The sequence below is a fragment of the Bidens hawaiensis genome, unplaced genomic scaffold, assembly GCF_021521415.1.
Source record: "Bidens hawaiensis isolate Kalapana, Puna unplaced genomic scaffold, B.hawaiensis_p1.1 tig00082767_1, whole genome shotgun sequence".
Taxonomy (NCBI): Eukaryota; Viridiplantae; Streptophyta; class Magnoliopsida; order Asterales; family Asteraceae; genus Bidens; species Bidens hawaiensis.
Genome location: NW_027503908.1, coordinates 22,083 through 31,289, shown reverse-complemented (window position 1 = coordinate 31,289; position 9,207 = coordinate 22,083). Strand labels below are relative to the sequence as shown.

General features: G+C 36.8%; 1 pseudogene across 1 annotated transcript; it reads right to left on the bottom strand.

Annotated features, from left to right (window-relative positions):
* Positions 1 to 37: 37 nt before the first annotated feature.
* Positions 38 to 6,933, bottom strand: LOC143607466 (uncharacterized; annotated as a pseudogene). The gene is made up of 11 exons (XR_013148973.1): positions 5,823 to 6,933; positions 5,390 to 5,699; positions 5,133 to 5,317; positions 4,914 to 5,028; positions 4,685 to 4,842; positions 4,011 to 4,611; positions 3,646 to 3,710; positions 3,452 to 3,553; positions 3,039 to 3,181; positions 1,169 to 1,224; positions 38 to 648 (listed from the first exon to the last, which is right to left on the bottom strand). The product of XR_013148973.1 is annotated as an uncharacterized LOC143607466 (transcript).
* Positions 6,934 to 9,207: the final 2,274 nt, after the last annotated feature.

Sequence of the window (9,207 nt, the reverse complement as noted above, 5' to 3'; positions counted from 1 at the left end):
TGAGAGAGAGGGGAGGGAGAGAAAGAGTCGTTGGAACCTGTAAAAGTGAACCTTCTCACACATGTCTAACAAGTATCTGTCGTCCCAATCTGTCTGAGGCACAACTTGCAAAAGTGCAAGGACCTCCTCTCTCTCTTGTTTTAAACGACATTTCACGTTTCATATCACCGTTTGCTGGAATGCTAGCATCTAAAGTCAAATACTCAAATATTTGACCTAGCAACTCATTCGAGACTTTGGCCTCTCCACGGAAACAAAACTAGAAATAAACTCTAGTATATGACCTATATCATCCTTTGAAGGCCAAACTGTGTCGGTTGAATAGTCGGAGTGCTAATAGATTTGCTAGTTTCTAATATGAGAACCAGAGCGTCTACCGTCTTTTGAGTCAGATCTTGACCTGAGATGTAGAATCCTTTTCATGCGAAAGATGATCTGGCTTTTGAATTTCATCTATAAATGCACATCTCAAAACATTTAGCGTTGCTTCAGTGTCCAACTCCAAGAGATGATAGAGATTCTTGTATGAATTTGTGGCTGATAAGTTAGCCAATCCCCATGGACTTGGGGCATTAGAATCCTCCAGCAAGAAGTGTATAAGCTCCCTTCTAAGAGACGGTAAACGTGCAGGAGAGAGAGCTCCATGTCCTGATTATACATTTAGTAAAAAGAAAAAATAAAAAATGAGAATCTAAATCTAGAGTCATATATAGGCCTGCAAACGAATCGAGCATTCGATGAACTGTTTGTGAACCGTTCAGCGTGAAGTTCGTTTATGTTTATTTGATAAACGAACGGAACATGAACAAATTTTTTCTGTTCGGTTAATTAAACGAACAAACATGAACACATGTTTCGTTCGTTCATTTATGTTGTGTTCATTTAAGTGTGTTCATTCATGTTTGTTTGTGTTCGTTTAAGTAGGTTCATACATGTTCAAATATGTTTGTTTATCTTTGTTCAATTATGTTGTTTATGTTCGTGAACATTTCGTTTAGATTTTATATAAACGAACACGAACACCAAATTTTTGTTCGATTAAGTGTTCGTTCTCGTTTAAAGTTAAATGATATGAACACGAACATACCCTTGTTCGTGTTTGTTCGGTTCGTTACAGGCCTAGTCATATATACAAAATATATTTTATATCATTAGACAGATGACATGCCTGGAGGAAAAGCTAAGCCTGAAAAGCAGTACTTCAAATAAACTAGCATTCTGTACCTGTTTACAAAACCCAAGGCATGAAATAGACACGTGGATAAAACTTCATAAGAAAGAAGAAAAAAATGCTAATAACAGGATACACTGTATTTACAATGGAGGGCGATCTAGGCAGTTGTAGATCGGATTAATAAGTATAAGCGTATAACTTTTCAAATACTTCAAAGAGTTTGACTAATTTTGTTAACGTTGACCAAAACTTGACCGTTTTTGACCAATTTGGGCCGATCTGGACCAGATTTGACCGGCTACCGATTTGTTGGTCTGACTAGGTGAAATCGAATCAGTATCCCGATTAGCAAGTAATCTCCACTAAATCAGTGACTAATCAAGATTTTTACAATGCTGCATTTATGCTCAATTCGAGACTTTTTTTCTGTATATATCACAGGATATATATATATATATAGGGATCAGGATCATGTGAAAACTATTTGAAAATTGAGAACCATGAGAACCATTTTGGACCACAAAAAACCCAAAAATGAAAAAAAAATCATAAAACAAAAAAAATGCAAAAATGAAAAAAGTAAAAAAACCAAAATTCTTGTTTATCATCCCGGTTTCATAAAAAACGTCTCTGTTTAGCTATATTATACATATATGTATAATATGTACATATATGTGCATACATGTTTTTATACACATGTACAATTTAAGGTAAATGATAATGTACATATGTGTACATTACGTAACTAGAGATTAAATGAAAATATACAAATGTGTATAATACGACGTTTTTTTTATGTAACCGGAATGAAATATAAGACTTTTGGTTTTTTTACTTTTTAAAAAGTTTTGTTTTATCATTTTTTTAAATATTTTTTTTAGAGATTTTTTTAATGGTCCAAAATGGTTCTCTTAGGATCCTTACCCTATATAATATATATATATATATAATGCTTTGATTTAGACATGATTTTAATACAGCAAAATGAACTGCGAGAGGTTTTGTACCTTGTGTATGTATGTAAAAAAGTACGGGGTGTGCATGGGTCGGTTTTGGTCCAAAACCATAACCTAGATGTCGGTTAATGGAAAACCATAACCATAACCATAACCATAACCAATAAGTTATGGCAGTTTTGGTTAATCGATTTCGAAGGTTATAGTGGGTTGGTTAACTGTGAATTCGGGTCTAACTAAAAATAGCTCGTTACAATATAATTGGGCATTATTTTGGCCGAAAGTTTTGACTTGATTTTTTTTTACTATGGAATAAATTGTTATTACACATTTATATATACACTATGTTACACGGCAATAAAACACATAATATAATTGCTATATTAAAAAATACATATAACTGGTTCGGTTCGATATTAGCAGGTATGAAAATCTTCTAAACCATAACCGACCCACTATAGTCGGTTTTCAGTAAATCATTTGGCCAACCCAACGGGTTTTGGTATGGGTCGGTTATAGCTGTTCGGTTTCATCGGTTAATTTGGGTTATGGATCAATTAGTTCAGTTTTCTCTACACGCCCTTAGTAAAAAAGATTACAAATATAATGGGGCTCTACATACGTCCCACAAGCTAAGGACAGGGGCCGCCTGTAGCTTAAATGGTAAACTATAAACAGAGATTTAGCAACTAATCATTTGTGGATATAATTTATAAAGGGGTTCTCCTTGAGCAACAACCTTTTCTATAACAAATTAAAAAAAACAAAACTGTATGCTTTGTATGTGTGGGAATGATGATAGCCTCAACAATTTACAGTGTAAATAGCTATCATTGATAATAAAATGAGTGTTGTATATGGTAAAGTGAATTTGAAAAGATTAGCTATCCCATAATGAAATGACGTACCCAAGTGATGGAGCATTCTCGCCATCACTGTTTGTGAATACCAGAAGCAACTCCTCTAAGGGTGTCCTGAAATCATCTAGACCTTTATTGAACAAATATATCAAGGCCCTGTACAAATTGTGTTCCCGACATAACCTGACGACCTGACACGTACAAATCATGAGTAAAGATGTGCGGAAAAATACATCCTTGAATTGTGGCTAAATACTTGTGTTTCCCTATTCTACCTGACTTTTTAACAAAATATTTGTTCATATTTCTTATAACACCGCACATGAGGTGAGAGTGTATGTATTTAGGTGTTAAATGTCATTTCTAGAGTTCTTTGTTATATCTTTACGTGATTTTTTCTTGAAAGCGTACTATTTAGTTGTGTGAGAAGTTCAGCTTTGCAATGTTTCTATCAAACTTACCTGATTGAAGTCCAAGGAAGAAATGTCCATGTGAAGAACACATTGTTCAACTCGCTGCAGCCAACCTTTTGCGCTATAGTGCTCCACCAGTGCTTGCATAATCTTCAAGAAAAGAAACATATTATTATAGCTACAGCATGCACTAGCTCCTGGATGTAAAGATATAGCATACAAAAGACGTAAACAAGAAATACCTCGGGTGGAAGTGATCCAAGCATGTCCTTCAAAATATATGGCTCCAAAAGCTCCAAAAATGTCTCTGAAACAGAAATTTAATAGAAATATAAAAACTGAATGACTTCTATTCAGAGGCAGAATTAAGCATAAAAACACACTTAGAATTTATAAAATCAGGTACAAATTAATAAACTTGTGATTTAAAAACCAGAAACAGGTTACAGAATTGAACTGCAGCAGCGTTTTCATCACCGCACCATGTGCATTGCATATTATGCGCACATTTTAAAACCAAGTTAGTTAGTGACAAAGGCTTTGTTTAATTAATCAAACCAAATTATTAACATGGAAAAGGCCATGTGCTAAGAAAAATACAATGTACCTTTTTGTTGAACAGACTCAAAACGGGATAAAATTTCGTCAAACAGCATGTCAGTTCTCTTGATGTGAACACAGAACTCGACTGCAACCCCACCAACACTTGTGTACTGCTCTGAAGTGATAGAGTAACTATCAGTCTTCAAGTGCTCCAGTTGGTTACCTAATGCCACTGATATATAAGAAAAGACCTCATCCACATATTGCTAATAGCAACTCCGCTAGGAAGGGCATTATTACTTTTCGAACATCATCCAATGATCTAGGAAGATCAAAAAACACCATGGGCTCGACCATCATATAGCACCATTGCCATGTTGAAAGCACCCATCCAGTCACCGCCTCTGCGCAAAACTTCAACGCGTTCCTTCCACGGAAGAAGGCGAGAAACAACAAGATGTGTAGGTCCAAGTAGATACAGAGAAGCACCCCTAAACAGCTATATAATTGTGATGAGCTTTGCCAAGGACATTGGAGAAATAGGTGTGATGTCCAATGACATCATCTCCTCTGCCTCCATCTACAGCGAAACTTGTGTCATGAATTAAAGTCCCATCATTTGCATACAGACAGAGCTTTCCAGCTGATGTTAGCACCACCAACATCTGAACAAGCATAACATCTGTTATAGTTTCCTTCAAATGGATAACAAAAGTCACATTGTAACTATGCAATGACCTGATCATCCAGCCAAGCAACCCCTATTGCTGTACTCTCGAGGGTCCATTTTGCATGTATTTTCAGTTCTGACTTCACCAATTTTGCAACCTGTACTTGGTGATCCCAGGCAAGTGCGAGCAGTGGCGCGGTTCCAGACTCGATTACCTGGACATTCTCTGTAAGAAAAATTATCATATTACCAAAAAAGTTTCAGCATGTGAGTCATCAACTCAATTTTGCAACATACCAGCCTGTGAGGGAGGTATATATTTCCAAGCAGCGTAAGGCATGGAACCATCCCGAACCCCATCAGGCTTGGGAAGCTGAGCGTAGACTTCTGGTTTGTTAGAAATGACTTTGGCCTACAAACAAGGTGAAGGCATTGTACAAGAACATATTAGTGCCATAGTAACAAAGCTAATAAGATAATTTATGCATAAGGTCTAGTCTTCAAAGAATTCCATACCACGAGAGCAGACTGATGAGTGACAAATATGACCACACCTTCTTCAGCGGAAGTCAAATCACCTCCCGTCGTACTTTCAGTGCCACCCGTACCAATGGCAGTGCTTGTGGAAGAACTTCCAAAACTTTCCTCCGCACTAGGGGCGACGTGCATACAACTGTGCTTGTTGATTCATCAAGAAGAGTCTACTTAAAAAAAATTAAGGTTAGATGTGATGCACGTATGAACAAGAACCACAAAAAGAGGTAGAGTTTTACCGAGGGTTTAGATGTAGAGAACCTACTAAGCCATGAAAATGGAGAAAAGCGAATCAACTTAACAACTCCTTTACTATCACCGCTAACCATGTGACCTGACGAGTCACTTGAGAATCCATCCCCAGATATAGCATGTGAACTACTGGAGCTTTATGCTCGGTAACAATTTTGCAGCAGAGACCCTTTGGACATCCCAAACAGTATAATGCCCATCAGCATATCCTGCGAAAAGTAGGTCTCCTTGATGATTAAAGGACATGGATGTGACCGGGGCATAGGACCTATCGCCTTGTAATCCAAGCATTAACATCTGAAAGAAAAGCATATATATATATATATATATATATTTTAACTTAAAGGACTAGTTACAAGAAAAAACAAATCATAACATCTAATAGACTGATACTATTAATGAGAGTCGTGTAATTGGAACCTTAGCATCCATGTTATCAGCATAATGTGGAGAGTATTTGCAGGGAACGACAACGATTAACCCTCTAGACATTCGAGTGCAATGTAGTTAAGATGAACTGCTAGGGCTTGTGGAGTTCCATGGTCTCGCCTGAATGACGGAGAGGATATTGTCCTGGTAATGGTGTTATCAGTGCTAGTACTGAAATAAGCCAACACCGTTGATCCCGTGTTCACACCCTCAAGCTTCATTGGTTGAGCAGCGGCACCCTCTTCCCAGTGCAGAGCCGTAAACGCATGCTTCTTTTCAAGTTCCTCAGCAAACTGAAGGGGGTTATGAGTTTGTTTTGGATTGTCATCAGCTTCTGGTTGGAGTTCTTCGTGGATTTCGAAATCCTCGTCCTCCTCCTCCTTAAGCGCATCCATTTCAATGGACTGTAAGGTAATGATAGGTGCGGAGTCGTCGTCGTCCTCAATACTGCTGTCATCTGGAACTGACACCGTACTCAAAGGAGAGCTGCTGATCTCTGTGTCGTCTCTGAAATGAAGATCAATGTCTACCTCAGAGGCATTTGTTGTTGCAAATTGAGCATCGAGATTGTTGTTAGTAACGGGTTCTTCCCCAGTGTGTTGGGTATCTGAAGGATCATCGATTTTAAGCTCTTGTTTTGCATCATCGATGATTTCAAGTGAATGCTGAGCAAGTATAAGAGTGGATGATTTGTCCCTAATAGCGGCAGCATGTGGAGTTGGAATCAAGCGAGAAGCTGCAGCAGCGGCTGCGAGTGCTGCCCCAGGCTTATTAGCATTTGACCTGAAGAAGCGAGGTAATTGACTAGTGGAACGAAAACTATCATCACTTGTCAATCGATGAGGAGGAGAAGAAGAATCAACTGTTGGATTATTATTATTATTATTGCTTCTCGGAGAAGAAGAAGAAGAAGAGCCGTCAGAGTCGTCGATGAGGAGGAGAAGTTCATCGATGCGGTGGTGGGAATCATCATTATCATCATCTTCTTCGTCATCATCGTGAAGTTGCAGGAAGGCGTCTAGATCCATAGTATGTTTAATTCAATCAAAAACACTAAGAGCATCCACAACGGGGTGGCTTGCCCGAGGTCCGAGTCCAGTTGGCAAGCATCTCAATATCATCATGTACACATCTAACAAACACAAAAATGAAATAATAAATAAATCATACAGTATTACAATTCACCTCAGAAACATAACATATATTCTCAATCATAATAAATCAAACACTCAATTCCAATTTTACATTCAATAACATAACAAAACCCTAACTCATCCAAAACACACAAAATAATAACAATACCTTGCAACTCGTTACCAAATCCATCGTCATACATAAATCAGCTTCCGACTCAATTATTCAACCTGCAAACAAGCTGAAACGAATTCAATACATGAAACCTGTAATCAAATCGGATTGAATTGAATTGCTTACACGAACATGAAATTAAGCGGAATTTGATCGGCGAAATCGGAGGTTTTTGGTTGAGTATGTTACAATTTTAAACATTCTTAAATGTTAGCAATCGATCGATGGAACTCCTGAAAATCTATTTCAACTTCCAGGTTTTTGATTAATCGATTTGAAGGAGACTAACCATGCTTCGTTGATTGTGGTTTTGGTTGAAGACGGACGGTTTGAATGGCGATGATCGGCTGCCTTCTCAGATCTAGAGTGAAAGAAGAAAGAAAGAAAAGAAAAGAAAAGAGAATCCTATTATTATTATTATTATTATTATTATTATTATTATTATTATGATTGGAATTCCATGGAATAGAGGGTTTGGACACAGTCACAAAGGCTTCGTTTCAAACCATCTGCAATTCCTAACCCCCAATTATCACAAATTTCCAAATATTATTTTCTTTTATTTAATAAATATGATTTCTATATTTCAGATCTTTTTTAAATATGATTTTTTTAACTATTATTTTAATCGGATATCCAATTCACTATCCGAGAGCTCCGGATATCCGACTTTGAGCACCCCTAATTTAAACATGTGTACAATAATGTGCATCTAAATAAACAATAGCTTCAACATCTTGTACGGTATGCAATAACATTTAGACATTTGATGAATACTGATTCTTCTGAGTGTCGAAACCTTTTGTTTTTAATCTATACTAAATATATAATAGTACTAGTAGTAACCCACGTGATGCGGCGGCGGTGACAATTATCCCGGTTGGCAATTCTCATGTCAAGTAAGAGCCGTAATTTTTTAACTTTGACCTCGTAATAAAATTGACCTAATTCATAAATTATCAAACTATGGTTTTGTTTGTAACAACTCGGTTCTTTCAAATTAATATTCTTATTAAATACCCGACCCATCTCGATGTTCGGGAAATTTTATCACGTCATTCGATTTAATATTACTTTATTAATATTTTTTTAGAGAAAATTCCAATTTGACTCCCTGAAATATATCGTCGGGAGATGGAATAGCCCTTGAAAACGAAATTGCGCATGTTGCACACATATATTTCTCCGACGGGTTCTTCTGACTCCTACCGTCAGTTGACTGTTGGTATTTTAGTAATAATACCAACATATTAAGGTATTTTAGTAATCTTCTTATAATAATAATAATAATAATAGACGTAGCAACAACAACTACCTTATGCTAATATTAATATGTATATTATCATATAATAATATTAATATGTTATATTCATATAACAACAGCAGCAATTCATTTTCCTTATCATCATCAACAGTTAAAATTCTTTATCATCATCAACCTCAAATCCTCAAACTCACCACCAAGTAATCCCTCTTAATCTCATCATCTTCATCATCAGTTGCATAACAATTAATCGAATCTCTCAAATCCTCAAGCCCTATATTTCATCACTCAAACCCTCAAATCTCTCAAATCCCACCACCAATCGCTTCAATAATTCCGATAAAGCGGCGGCGGTGTGAAGTTTCACGACGACGACGGCGGTGTTTAAGATTAACGCTAAACCAATCTCTCACTCTCACCTACCTCCCTTCTTCCGTACACTACCACCACCACCACCGTAACTGCTCTCCACTTCCGGCGATGAAGTTTCATGGCGGCTGTGTTTAAGATTAACAGTTGTTGACGATGGTGCTACTGATGACGATGGTGTTCTGTTCAAATTAACAGCCGTTGAGTGCATATATGTCGGTTTCTTGAAAATTATTGGTTTGATATCTCTGGTGTGTTTGTGTTTTTTATTTGACTTTTTGGTAGTTATGTACATGAATCAAATGAACTTATAGAAGATTTTGGATGTGGTGAACATTTCATTTAAGATAATAGGTATTAGATGTGTTAACTTGTTATTATAACTTGATTAAATCTTGGAGTTGGAATGGATTAATTGTCTGGAATTAAAACTTA